General features: G+C 44.4%; 1 protein-coding gene across 4 annotated transcripts in view; it reads right to left on the bottom strand.

Moving 5' to 3' along the window:
- Positions 1–13,769, bottom strand: part of ADA2 (adenosine deaminase 2) — an 83,770-nt gene that overhangs the window by 39,389 nt on the left and 30,612 nt on the right. Inside the window, exon 1 of one of the 4 annotated variants that reach the window (XM_049882133.1) lies at positions 9,892–9,998. The exons of 2 other annotated variants lie outside the window; for them this stretch is intronic. The gene's annotated coding sequence lies outside the window, so the exon portion shown is untranslated. Of the gene's footprint in view, positions 1–2,719; positions 2,802–9,891; positions 9,999–13,769 lie in introns of those variants that run through there. One more of the 4 variants, XM_049882129.1, reaches the window with a different exon arrangement.

Below are 13,769 nucleotides of genomic sequence, written 5' to 3'. Positions count from 1 at the left end.
TCCTGTTTTTCAGACTCTTGGGTTTGCCAGTTAAGTGACCTTGGAGCAGAATGGAGAAATCAATAGTGTCATAGGCAAACAAAAGATGTTCCACCCCAGCAGAGCCCAACAGACTATCACTAACCAGAATGGAAAATTCTTGGGGAGCAATCAGTTCATGATGCTAAAAGGCCAACTCTGAAAAATCAAGACTCAAAGATAAAACTCATTACTGTTTAAATTATTTGTTCAATGTATATCTTCCCCATTAAGTTTATAACATTTATTAAACATTTGGCCAAAAATTGTTAACATTTATATAGGGTCATTGTAAGTCGGAATCAACTCAGTGACAACAGCAACAGGTTACCTGGTACTAAGTCCCTGTTTGGCACAAATATTTTGTGCTTAACTACTAACCAGAAGGTTTGAAGTTCAAATCTACCCAGAAAAAAGTCCTGGCCATCTATTTCTGAAGGGTCACAGCCATTGAAAAAACCTATGGAGGCCAGTTCTATTCTGAAATACATGGGGTCGCCATGAGTCGGAATCGACTCCGCGGCAACCGGTTTGGTGTTTTGGTTGGTTACCAGGCGCTATGCTGAAGTACTTTCCTCTCAGCAGATCTAAAAAGGCAAATCTCAGCACTACCTCATGCAGCCCTAAGACAGCTCTGTGAGGCAGGTGATCCTCCCATTTCACAAATGCAGAAGGGCAGTTTCAGATTCAGTAAAATATTTTAACTCACGTAGACAGACTCCAGGGGCCTTTCTCCCTGCCGCTCTTTTCTACTGCCTTCCATGCTATCTTGTTCCCAGCTGAATTGCCAGTACCTTGCACAGGGCCAGCACATAGACGGTGCTCAATAAATATTTGCTCTTATTGTCCTTTTTGTTGGGACACAAACACACAAAGTGATACCTAGTGAGGGAGAAGTCCTTAAGCTCATGACTCTCTTGGTATTGTGACAAAGTAACTGAGCAAACTTTCAGATCTCAAACTGAACTTTTGACCTTTCTTCCTCACAAAACCTGATCCTCTTTCAGTTTCCCCCTTCTCAGTAAGTGGCACCTTCATGTGCCAGAAGCCTGATTCCCACTGTAGATAAGGAGGTAGCTGATTTCTGCCATAACTCCCATACCAGACCTTCACCAAGCCCTGCCTATTTTCCTTCCAGTATGTGTGTATCTTCAATCTGTCCACTTCTCTCCATTTCCACAATTGCAGCCCCAACACCAGGCCCCATTATCTCTTACCTACTCTTATAGCTTCTACTTTTGCCCTCTTTCAATTTATTTTCCACTCAGCAGATCTAAAAACACCAATCTCATCAGGTCCCTTCTGCTGAAAACATTTCAAACCCTACCTACTACACCCAGAGTAAAACCCAGACCCTTTTTCTTGGCCTGTAGGCCACCATGCCTTACCTGGCCTTGGGATTATCTCTCCACCCTCTCTTCTACCCACTGCCTTTTAACCATTGACCAATCTTCTCTTAGCATATCAAATGTCATGAGCCTTCTTCTAAGAATTTTCATTGTAATTCCCTATGCTGGAATGTTCTTTCCCCCCATTTAGAGGGACAAATCCTGTTCATCCCTTAGGCCCCAGTGTAAATGTTTCTTCTTCAAGGAAGTTTTCAATGACCATCCCAGCCAATGTAAATTGAGACCCTCTGTTTCACTACTCTGTCCTATAGGATCGCTACGAGTCAGAATCAACTCGATGGCAATGGGTTTGGTTTTTGTTCCACTCTTCATAGTATCCCTTTCTTTTTTTTCACAGCAAGTATCACAATTTGTAGTTTTGTATTTATATATTTCAGTGATGGCTTGTATAATACATGTCTCCATATTAGGTTGAAAGCTGTTTGAGAACAGGCACCAACTGTTGTTCACACCTGTGTCCTCTGGGTCTACTCAGTGCCTGGCTCATTGTAGGTAGCCAAAAAATATCTGTTGCAGGCGTTCAAGAATAAATAAATGAATGAATGGCAAGAAAGGGAATTCTGAGTATCTGTTGCTTTTTGTTGCACGTAATGGACATTTGTGTCTTCTCAACCTGATGTAATGGGGGAAAGGTAAATGAGACCAGAGTGGTTTGCAGGATAGTCAGCACAGCCTCTCACCTGTATGCCATCTTTGTGTGCCATCTGGTGAAAAAGGGTTATAATAAATCCAAACCCACAACCAAACCTGTCGCCATCAGGTCAATTCTGACTCATAGTGACTCTACAGTGCACAGTAGAACTGCCCCGTAGAGTTTCCAAGGAGCGGCTGTGGATTGGAACTACCAACCTTTTGGTTAGCAGCTGAGCTCTTAACTGCTGTGCCCCACCAGGGCTCCTTATAATAAATAGATGAGCCTGTGATGATGGGGGTATAAGTGATGGCCTCTAGAACTGAGCAGTGCTCAACCTGCACAATCACTCGTGACAGCTTTTGAGCCAATGATAGATGCCAATGGCATATCGATAAACCTGGACTGGATTTTCTTGTTCATATTTAGGTTTTTATCCATCTTCAGTGAAACACTGAAGTATCTCTAGGGATCGGGCAGAGCCACTTTGTGTTTTGGCTTTTGTTTCCAGTCTTTTTGTTTTTGTTTCCAGTCTCCAACACAGTTTTTGCAAGCATCAATATTTGCCTTTGCATTCTCCATAACTTTGTTCCATTCTTATTTTTCTTTTTCCTTTTTTTTTTAAACAGGGGCAACTTTTTCCTTATTACAGTTGTCATACCTTGTATTTTGGTCCTTTCCTCTAGGTAGTTCAGGGCTTCATCATCAATCATGCCAACACCTCTGTCTTTCCACTTTCAAAGAGGGTTCTGAATTTAAAAACAAAAAATGGCCTCTAGTGTGGTCATGCACATTTTGGCCAACATCTCTATTTCAGACACAGGGACTATATGGCCTTCTGGGGGTGAAGCACTTTAATTCCACCTGTTGACAGGACCACAGAGGACGGCCCACACCCCCTGGTCTGATGGCTGCTGCTATTCTTGAGGAGATCTCTCAAGCCGCTGGAGAGGGAAAGAGCCAGCTTTCTTTGAAAACCATCTCAACGTCCAGCTGACTGGTACCTCTAAGCCACTGATTCCATGTTGTCTACCCTGTAAAGCCACAACCTCCTCCAGGATTTTCTCTGCTGTGCTGGAGAGACCTTAGTAATGCAAATCAGATTGCATCACTTCCCTCCAAAAAACCCTTCCAGTTCCCCATGGCACCTCCCCAGCCTTCCTGCTCACCACACGAACTCTAGCTAGTCATACGGAACCACTTGCAGCTCCCCAAACAAGCCCAGATCCCACAGCCCTCCAGATCTTTGCACATGTTCACTGAGCCTGGAAGACTTTTCTCCCTCTTTCACCTGGCCAACTCCAACTTAGCTTTCCAATTTCAGCTTAGACTTCTTTTACTCTCAGAGACTGTGTCTCCCTCCCTCCCCAAGCTCAAGACCAAACCAGGTGTCCTTCCCAAGCTCTGCCCCCCATGTTAGCACTAAACGCACCACATTGAGATGTTCATTCCAGGTACCTGTGTGTTTCCACCACTAGGATGCACCTTCTTTGAGGGCACAGGCGGTCTCATTGCCAAGCACTATGCCTGGCACATAGTAGCTAGAAAAATTAAAACCAAACCTGTTGTCCTCAAGTCGATTCCAACTCGTAGCAACACTATAGGACAGAGTAGAACTGCCCCATAGGGTTTCCAAGGCTGTAAATCTTTACAGAAGCTCCCTGCTACATCTTTCTTTCCCAAAACAGCTAGTGGGTTCAAACAACCGACCTTTTGGTTAGCCACCAAGTGCTTAAGCACTGTGCCACCAGGGCTCCTCACATAATAACTACCTCACCAATATTCATTTAGTGAAGGAATAAGTGAATGGAACAAGTCACATGGTTTACCTAACCTCTTTTAGGCTTCTATGCTTGTCACAGAGGATACATCAGGAAAAGGGGATTCAAGAACTCTTCTCTGACAGACTCTTTGTTACTGACTTAGGCAGGTCCTTTATCCCTAAAGTGCATTTCCTTATCCCTGTTCCACATCTTTCTACCTCTTCTTTAAATTAAACACTTAATCCAGAGCCTCCAAATCTATGACAATTCAGGAGAATCAAGGGAGGAGCCTGGGGAAGGAGAAAGAGGAGGTAGAGGAAGTTAGAGGAGCAAGTGAGATAAAGGGAGGAAAAGGAGCCCAGGAACCAACACTTTTTGAGTGCCTCTTTTCTACTCTGCCCTTTCCCTACTAATGCCTTACAGTTCTGTGAGGTAACTATTACTGTTCCTATTGTGTAAGACGAGGAAACTGAGGCCCCAAGCATTCAATAAGCAGCCTACAGCCAATTCTGTAGCTACCAAGGGGTGAGACCAGGTAAAAACACAGCAGTAGCTGACATTCTCTGAGCCTTTACTGTGGGCTGGGCCTATTACACAGATTATCTTTTGAAATCTTCTTGAAGCCTCTGCCGAGACATCCCCCCTACCCCCCACTGCCGAAGCTCCCCGCTCCCCTTGCAGCCCACCAAGCCACAGCTTCTAACTGTGGTTTGGCCCGACCATGCTGCGGCCATAACCACAGTTTGAATTTGGCGCCAGAATCCTGTGCATGCACGAACCAAGATTTTGTAGCATGCGCAGGACCTGAAGAGCTGTGTCCTTGGTCTGTCCTTGGACCTAAACATCACCGACATGAGTCAACATCCTGACCTCCAAATGTGGACATGGGAGGGCTAAAGGTGGAGAGTTCAGGGTACCAAATCCAACTTCCAGATGCCACTGGAAATAAAAAGCTCCCCAACCCCCTCAGACAGCAAGCACGTGGCCTTACGGTCACTAGACCCCGTTGCTCCTTGTCAGTGCAGAAAATAAATTTCCACTTGCTGTTTCCCTTACAACTGGTGGTGTGGCGTTCATCTTATTTCAGTCGGCTAATAGGACAGGACAAGAACCCTCATTCAGTTACTCTCACAATAACGTTATAAAGTGCTTTATTCCATCTGACGGATGAGGAAACTCAACTTCAGAGGATAAACTGGATTCAAATCACATAATAAGTGGCTGGGCCATGACCACTACACTAAACCTGGGCTTCGCTTAGTGCTTCATAGAGGGAGAAAGAGGGCAGTGGTGGATCAGTGGTAGAATTCTCACCTTGCATGTGGGAGACCTGGGTTTGATTCCCAGCCAATGCCCCTTATGTGCAGCCACCACCTATCTGTCAGTGGAGACTTGTATGTTGCTGTGATGCTGAATGTGTTTCCAGACTAAGGCTAGGAAGAAATGCTTGGTAATCTACTTCTGAAAATCAGCCAATGAAAACCCTGATCACAAAAATTCTGCTGTGTACGGAGTCATCATGAGTCAGAGGCTGGAGGTAGAGAAGAAGCCAGGAGTCTGTATTTGCATCATGCTCTCCTTCTCAGTGCATCATAGTATGAACAAGCTCCACAGAGTGAACAAGCTAGCCAATGCCCTACCACACACTACCCATCACCATCACCACTTTCTTACTAGACACTTCTATTTGCCTCCTGCCCCTACCATTTCTGAGGGGCAAATGCCAGCTTAAGTCCTCAGGCCACTTGCTCTTTACCGGACCACTTGATCAACACTTCAGTCCGTATCCAACCATCAACAAAACAGTTGCCTTGGAGTCCACTCCAACTCATAGTGTGGAGTGTGCTCCATAGTGTTTTCAATGGCTGCTTTTCTGGAAGTAGATTGGTAGTCCATTCTTCTAAGGTGCTATAATAGATTGAATTGTGTCCCCCCCAAATATGTGTCAACTTGGTTAGGTCATGTGTGGTTGTCCTCCATTTTATGATTTTCTTATGTGTTATAAATCATGATTTCTACCTGTGGTTAAAGAAGATTGGGTGGATTATAACGCCCTTGCTCAGGTCACATCTATGAACCAATGTAAAGGGAGATTCCCTGGGGTATGGCCTGCACTGCCTTTTATAAGAGATAAAAGGAAAGGGAAGCAAGTAGAGGGTTGGGGGCCTCATACCACCAAGAAAGTAGTCCTGGGAGCATAGCGTGTCCCTTGGACTCAGGTTTCCTATGCAGAGAAGCTGCTAGTCCAGGGGAAGATTGATGAAAAAGACCTTCCTCCAGAGCCAACAAAGAAAGCCTTCCCCAGGAGACAACAACCTAAATTTGGACTTATAGGCTACTAGACTGTGAGAAAAATAATTTCGCTTTGCTAAAGCTATCCACTTGTGGTACTTCTGTTATAGCAGCACTAGATAACAAAGGCAGGTACCTCTGGGTGGACTTGAACCTCCAACGTTTTGGTTAGTAACTAAGCACATTAACTGTTTGCTCCACCCAGGGACTTTCCTCAGTCCACATAGACTTAAGAAAGCTCTACTGAATGCTGAGCTCTGATGGAAGGAAAATGAGACCAGGTTCCAGCCCTGAAATCTCCCAATCCTGATTGCACAATAGAATCCTCTGGGAAACTTGTAAAAGATACAGATGTCAAAGCCCCACCGAAGCCAATTAAATCAGCGTCCCTGGGCTTGGGGCTTGGGCAGTGGTATTTTTAAAAAACCTTGCTAATGATTCTTATGTGCAGCCAGGGCTAAAAAACCACTGCACTTCAGGATACAGACATGTCCACATGAGAAAATTAAATAAAAATACAAGGCATTATCTACACACATTAAAAGATTCCGATTCTATATCCTAGAGAAACAAGAGCCTTTACATGAACAGATATATGCACACCCATGTTCATTGCTGTTTACAACAGCAAAAAGATGGAAGCAACCAAGGTGCCCACCAACAGATGAACGGATAAATAAATTACGGTATATTCACACAATGGAATACTACACATTGATAAAGAACGGTGATGAATCTGTGAAACATTTCACAACTTGGAGGAATCTGGAAGGCATTATGCTGAGTGAAATAAGTCAGTTGCAAAAGGACAAATATTGAATGAGACCACTATTACAAACATTCAAAAAATAGCTTAAACAGAGAAGAAAATATTCTTTGATGGTTACAAGAGTGGGGAGGGAAGGAGGGAGAGGGATTCTCACTAATTAGACAGTAGATAAGAACTATTTTAGGTGAAGGGGAAGACAACACACAATACAGGAGAGGTCAGCACAACTGGACTGATCCAAAAGCAAAGTTTCCTGAATAAACCGAATGCTTCGAAGGCCAGCATAACAGGGGTGGGGGTTTGGAGACCATGGTTTCAGAGGACATCTAAGTCAATTCGCATAATAAAATCTATTAAGAAAACATTCTGCATCCCACTTTGGAGAGTGGCGTCTGGGGTCCTAAACACTAGCAAGCAGCCATCTAAGATGCATCAATTGGTCTCAACCCACCTGGAGCAAAGAAGAATGAAGAACACCAAAGACACAAGGTAATTCTGAGCCCAAGAGACAGAAAGGGCCACATAAACCAGAGACTACATCAGCCTGAGAAAAGAAGAACTAGATGGTGCCCAGCTATAACTGATGACTGCCCCGACAGGGAACACTACAGAGAATCCCTGAGGAAGCAGGAGAGCAGTGGGATGCAGACCTCAAATTCTGGTAAAAAGACCAGACTTAATGGTCTGACTGAGACTAGAAGGATCCTGGAGGTCATGGTCCCCAGACCTTCTGTTAGGCCAAGACAGGAACCGTTCCCAAAGCCAACTCTTCAGACAGGGATTAGACTGGACTATGGGATAGAAAATTATACTGGTGAAGAGTGAGCTTCTTGGCTCAAGTAGACACATGAGACTATGTGGGCAGCTCCTGTCTGGAGAAGAGATGAGAAGGCAGAGGGGGACAGAAGCTGGCTGAATGGATATGAGGAATACAGGGTAGAGTGAAGGAGTGTGTTGTCTCATCAGGGGGAGAGCAACTAGGAGTACATAGCAAGATGCGTATGAATTTGTGTATGTGAGATTGGCTTGATTTATAAACTTTCACTTAAAGCACAATAAATTTTTTTTTTTAAAGCATTAAAAAAAATTGGTAGCTGACAGCCTTTTATAAAAATTAAATTTGTTTGGCTTTTTCTTGTTCTAAAAAAAAAAAAAAGATTCCAATTCTTTGGGAGTCAGTGAGGCAAGTTGGCTACTGCTTCATTAGAAGCTAGGATCTGGCCTTGAGCAGAATCCAGGGGAAGGTGGAAGGAGGCTTGGGAGGAGAGAACGCCAGGAAGGTGTCCTTTCCTTAGCCTGCCAACTGGGCCCACTGGGACACTTACCCCTCTCCCCACACCAGTGATGGTTTTACTGGGATAAGGGTCAGCAAAGGCAAGCCAAGCAGAGTTTCAAGTTTAAATGTTTATTTCAAGCCATATTTAAAAGGTGTCTGATGGTTTTTGTGCTACGGAGAATAGCTAGGAGGAGGTAGGAGGAGGTGACCAAGAGAGAAGCCCTCCCTCACCCCTCACTCCATGGCTCTGTTGTCCTCCCTCCAACATATCTCTACTCATCTCCTTAGAAGCCTTGTGCTTTCACCACCAGCCCCAGGGAACGTCGCCAAACTGTGGTTCCAACTTGGAACTGCAGTTTAGTGGACAAGTCTTGGTTCCTCTGCTCCCAGAACACAGAAGCGAAAGAGCATCTGTGCCCATAGCTTCCCTGATGCTGAGGCATTGGACAAGACTGGCCCTGAGCCCTGGACCTAGCCTGTGATGTATGGTATGCACCTCTGTCCTCTGAGGCCCATGCCCTTTCCAAGTGCTGATGAAAACTGGCTTTTAGCTCCTGTGTCTAGTGGCTCAATTGTTAAGAGTTCAGCTGCTAACCAAAAGGTCTGCAGTTTGAATCCACCTAGCGGCTCCCTGAAATTTTATGGTGCAGTTCTACTCTGGCCAATAGGGTCACTATGAGTAGACCAGAAAGGAGTTTTTGGTGCAGAAAGCAGACCAGGTTTTACAGAGAGAAAATGGGATCCATAGGAGGCGACACGCCAGGAAGTTTCCAGCTGAGGCTAAATTACACGGAAGACCAGAAGCAGTTCAAGTAATTGTCACCATGGAGGAACAGGGCCCATCCTGGAATTAAAAACAATCCCCTAACAGGACATAAGGTTGGCAGCTCAAATCCACCAGCAGCTCCTTGGAAACTCTGTGGGGTAGTTCTACTCTGCCCTATAGGGTTGCTATGAGTCGGAATTGACTTGACAGCAATGGGTCTGATTTGGAATAGGGCCTAGAATATACCTCTACAATCACGACCTACTTTTCAAGACTGGTCAGGGACCCCCTGATATTTCCCAGCCTCTCGGTTAGACTGGTGGCTAGGTTAAGTTCTGTCCTCAACGGCTCAGATCAGGGCTTAGAAGTTGTCTGTGCCTGCATGTCCTGCCCCTTGCCACCCCCAGTCAAGCAAGAACAGCCATTTACATGCGGAATTGTTCCATAAGTACGGCAGAGCAGCCTACCAGGTCACTTTTCTCCACCCCCAAGGTGAATGGCGAGACTTGGAGTGACTCCACCCCCAAACCTGGACCCTGGCGATATCTGTGTTAAAATGTAAATGCAGGGGTTTAAATATGTTTAAAGTTGTAGCACTAGAGACAGATCACCCAGGTACCAAAAGGATCGCCTTTTACATGCAAATAACGATAATGGATCTTTAAATGCAGTTATTGTCAGGGTGATGAGCTGACTCAGGCTGGAGGGAAGGGGGCTAACCTGGGTGGGCACTGGTGCATTATAAAGAAGCAAAAACCAGCTCAGAGAAGAAAAAAACCAAAAGGAGACAGAAAGAACCCGGGAGAGTAGACTAGAGGTTCTAGGGACAAGCCAGGATTGCAGAAAGAGAACTGGATTCCTGGGGTCAGTAACTGTGGGTGACAAAGGTCGCTGGAACAAAATAGGGCAGGAACCTACTATCTCAGCAACTGAATGAAGCAGCTAAAAACAAATGATGTGACCTTACCATGCTGGGCTTCCTCTCCTCCAGCACTTCTCATGCTCAGTTTTGCAACCCTTATCTCCAAGAATGTGCTAGAATGTGGATTTCCTGCCTGGAGGGACTATGTTGAATTGTATTTTGATATCCCCAAGCCTGCCGTTTATTAAGTGCTTACTGATGAAGAATTATTGATTCTTTGCTTCTGTTTTCCTTCTGCTGCTCATTCATTCACCAAATATTTATTGAGATCTTGATATGTGCCGGGCAGTGTACTGGGCAATAGGGAAATGGTCCTCGCCCTTGCGAAGTTTGTAAGTCTATTGGGAGAGACAGAAAGTAAATAAATGATCAATTCATGAGATATATGAAAATAGTTACATTTAGGGTATGAAAACAAAATAATTTAGGGTACAGAAGAATAAGAACGGGGTATTATAAGACAGCATAAGAGGGAGCCCCAACCTAGAACAGGGTTGTACAGGAAAGTTTCCCAGAGGAAGTGACATTCAAACTGAGATCTTCAGGATGGATAAAAGTTAGCCAGAGGGAGAAACAGCATTCCAGGCCAAGGGGAAAGCATGTGCAAAGGTCCTGAGGTGGGAAGTCCAAGGAACTGAAAGAAGGCTGGAAAGGCTGAAAGAATGTGGGTGAAGAATATTATGTGATGTGGAGAGGTGACACTGCATATTCACTTCCATCTAGAAATCAGGCCCCATCTGATCCACTGAGGGAATACAAGTAAATGCTTTCTGATAACCTTTAAAATAGATTTGCTTCCATCTCCCTAATTGTCCTTTTCTGACCTTCCCAGGGTTTCAGGCCCTGCCTTTGTTTCTCAGCTTGCTTTTCCCCAGCCCCTGAGCCCTCCACCTCCCAGGCATGGAAGACCGACTGAACCTTAATGCGCAGTAACTTCCCACTGGGAGTCATCTGCAGTGGCGATAGGAGAGGACCGCAGGGGGATTCAGCACTGGTAGTCACCAGACAGAACCTGAAGAAACTGCCAGAGCAGGCCCCCTGAGGAGCTGTTTAGGAGACTCAGTCATTTCTGTTTCTTTAAGGAGCTGATATTGAGGACTTCACGGAACAAAAGTGAACAAGCTTTGAAATAGGAAGGGACAGAAGACTTCTGCTTACAGGAGCAGTACGTTGGCTTTGAGCAAGAGGCCAACGGTATGTGCCCCAGGAGCCCAAGACGTATTGTAAGCTGAGCTTGCTATTTTAGGTGAAGAAGGAAAAAAATCTGTCTTAAGATTCAGCTCATGAATGTTCTTCAGACAACTAAGAAAACTCAGAAAATATAACGGAAGGAGGTATGATCTCTCAGAAAGCCATAAATTCGTTGCCATAGAGTCAATTCCAACTCACAGCAACCCTACAGGGCAGAGTAGAATTGCCCCATAGAGTTTCCAAGGAGTGCCTGGTGGATTTTAATTGCCAACCTTTTGGTTAGCAGCCATTAACACTTAACCACTGCACCACCAGGGTTTCCCAGGAAGCCGCAGACCTCCAAAAGGGTCAAAGGAAACAAAACTTTTGGGTGAGAGCATAAAAATCAACCAGAAGGCCAGAAGGGAATAATGACTGAAGCCCTGAAATGGAAATATGTTCTAGTCAGAATATCATGGTGGATCAAGTGGGATGAGGACAGGGTGGCAGTTTATACCACTTTCTATTGGAATAGCCTCAGGGGGCACCACTCATATCAACTTGAGGTTAACAGCACCCTCTGGAGGTGGGCAGTATAGCAGCCCAGTGGAAATACAGTGTGGTCAGAGCTTACAGAAAAGCTAAGAAGTAGGTTTTGGAAGAGTCGAGACTGTCTCCAGGTTCAACAATGCCTTCGATTGACAAACTCGGGGTAAGACTCCATTTCCTGAGCTACTCAGCTGCCTGTGGACAAGCCAGATGCCTGTAAGAGACAGTCACCACGCCAACTTGTTGATAGCTTCAGAGACATTAAAATAAAATAATCAGTACCCACAGGTAAGAAATGATGTCAGGGCAAGGTTACTTATTGACAACAGTTGATTCTGTGGCGAAAGATTGAAAACATCCCAAAAGCCCATTAGTAACAAACAAGTAAATTATGGTACATACAGTCATGGAGTACTATGCTTGATAAAGATGATGAGGGACTTCTTTCTCTAGGTACAGTAGAAAAATAATCTCCAAATGACACTAAGTTAAGATACAAAAAGTGTGTTAAGTATACTACCATACACACAAGAAAGGGAAGATAAGAATACATTCAAGGCTATTTATGTTTGCAAAAAGAAACTCTGGAAGGAGAAACTAATAAAGGTGGTTAGCTGGTAGGTTGGGTGAGGAATCGGGTGGAAAGGATAGGGGATGGGTATAAGACTTTTCACTGCAAATATTTTTATATTATTCTGATTTTTTTCAACTTTGTTAGTTAGCTATGGTAGGTAGAATGGCTCCCCAAAAATGTCTACATCCTAATTCTTAGATCCTGTGACTGTGTTGCTTTATATGGCTGTCATGGATTGAACTGTGTCCCCCCAAAATATCTGTCAACTTGGCTAGGCTATGATTCCCGGTATTGTGTGATTGTCCACCATTTTGTCATCTGATGTGATTTTTCTATATGTTGTGAATCCAATCTCTATGATGTTAATGCAATAGAATTAGAGGCAGTTATGTTAATGAGGCAGAACTCAATCTGCAAGATTAGGTTGTGTTTCAAACCAATCTCTTTTGAGATATAAAAGAAGCAAGCAGAGACAGGGGGACCTCGCACCACCAAGAAGGTAGTGCCAGGGGCAGAGCGCATCCTTTGGACCCGGGGTTCCTGCACTGAGAAGCTCCTAGATCAGCAGAAGATTGAGGACAAGGACCTTCCTCCGGAGCTGACAGAGAAAGCCTTCCCCTGGAGCTGACACCCTGAATTTGGACTTCTGGCCTCCTAGACTGTGACAGAATAAACCTCTGTTTGCTAAAGCCATCCACTTGTGTTATTTCTGTTACAGCAGTCCTAGATAACTAAGACAATGGCAAAGGGGACTTTGCAGCTACAATTAAGGCCATGGACCTTAAAATGGGGAGATTATACTGGATTATCTAGTAGGGTCCAATCTTATCACATGAGCCCTTAAAAGAGAGCTTTCTGTGTCTTTGGTCAGAGAGCTTCAGTGGAAGGAGAAGGCAGGGAGATTTGAAGCATGAGAGGGAATCAACCTGCTGTTGCTGGAGGGGCCACACAGAAAGTGTGAGAAGGAAAGCAGGGAACCTCTAGGAGAAAAGACCACCCCTCAGCTGATAGCCAACAAGGACACAGGGGTCTCAGTTTTACAACCAGAAGGAACTTAAATCAATCAACAACCTGAATGAGCTGGGTGTTAGGATTACGGAAGTGAATTCTTGCCCAGAGCCTCCAGTAAGGATCGCAGCCCTGCAGACATCTTGACATCAGCCTTGCAAGACCTTAAGTAGAGGTCTCAGCCAAGCCCACCTGGATTCTGACCTACAGGAACTGTGAGATAATAAATCTGTGTTGTTTTTAGTCATGAAGTTTGTGGTAATTTGTTACAGAATCAATAGGAAATTAATATACTATTCTGTTTTTTTTTTTTAGTCAGTGCTCAGAAAACCTCTTCCTGTTTTACAGTTTTTATTTCTTTGTAGAAGTTTTGACTACTTGAATGAAATTTAGAGCATGAGCTGTGAGTAGGCCCATGAGAAATCAGGCCCAGTCCTATCTATATTTTAGGGCAAACTAAGGCCAAAGATCCACTCTTGGTTATATTTTATCAACTGCTGTCTGTCACTCCATCCAGGCTCTCCTCAACATTTTCCAGACAGTGTTCAGGAAAGCATGTAAAAGTCAATGTTTAGCTACACATACTCAATGAAATACTACTGTTTATTACCTTTTTTTATTA

Source organism: Elephas maximus, chromosome 4, assembly GCF_024166365.1.
Source record: "Elephas maximus indicus isolate mEleMax1 chromosome 4, mEleMax1 primary haplotype, whole genome shotgun sequence".
NCBI lineage: Eukaryota > Metazoa > Chordata > Mammalia > Proboscidea > Elephantidae > Elephas > Elephas maximus.
The sequence above is the reverse complement of the archived record's forward strand: the minus strand, read 5'-3'. Positions and strand labels throughout refer to the sequence as shown.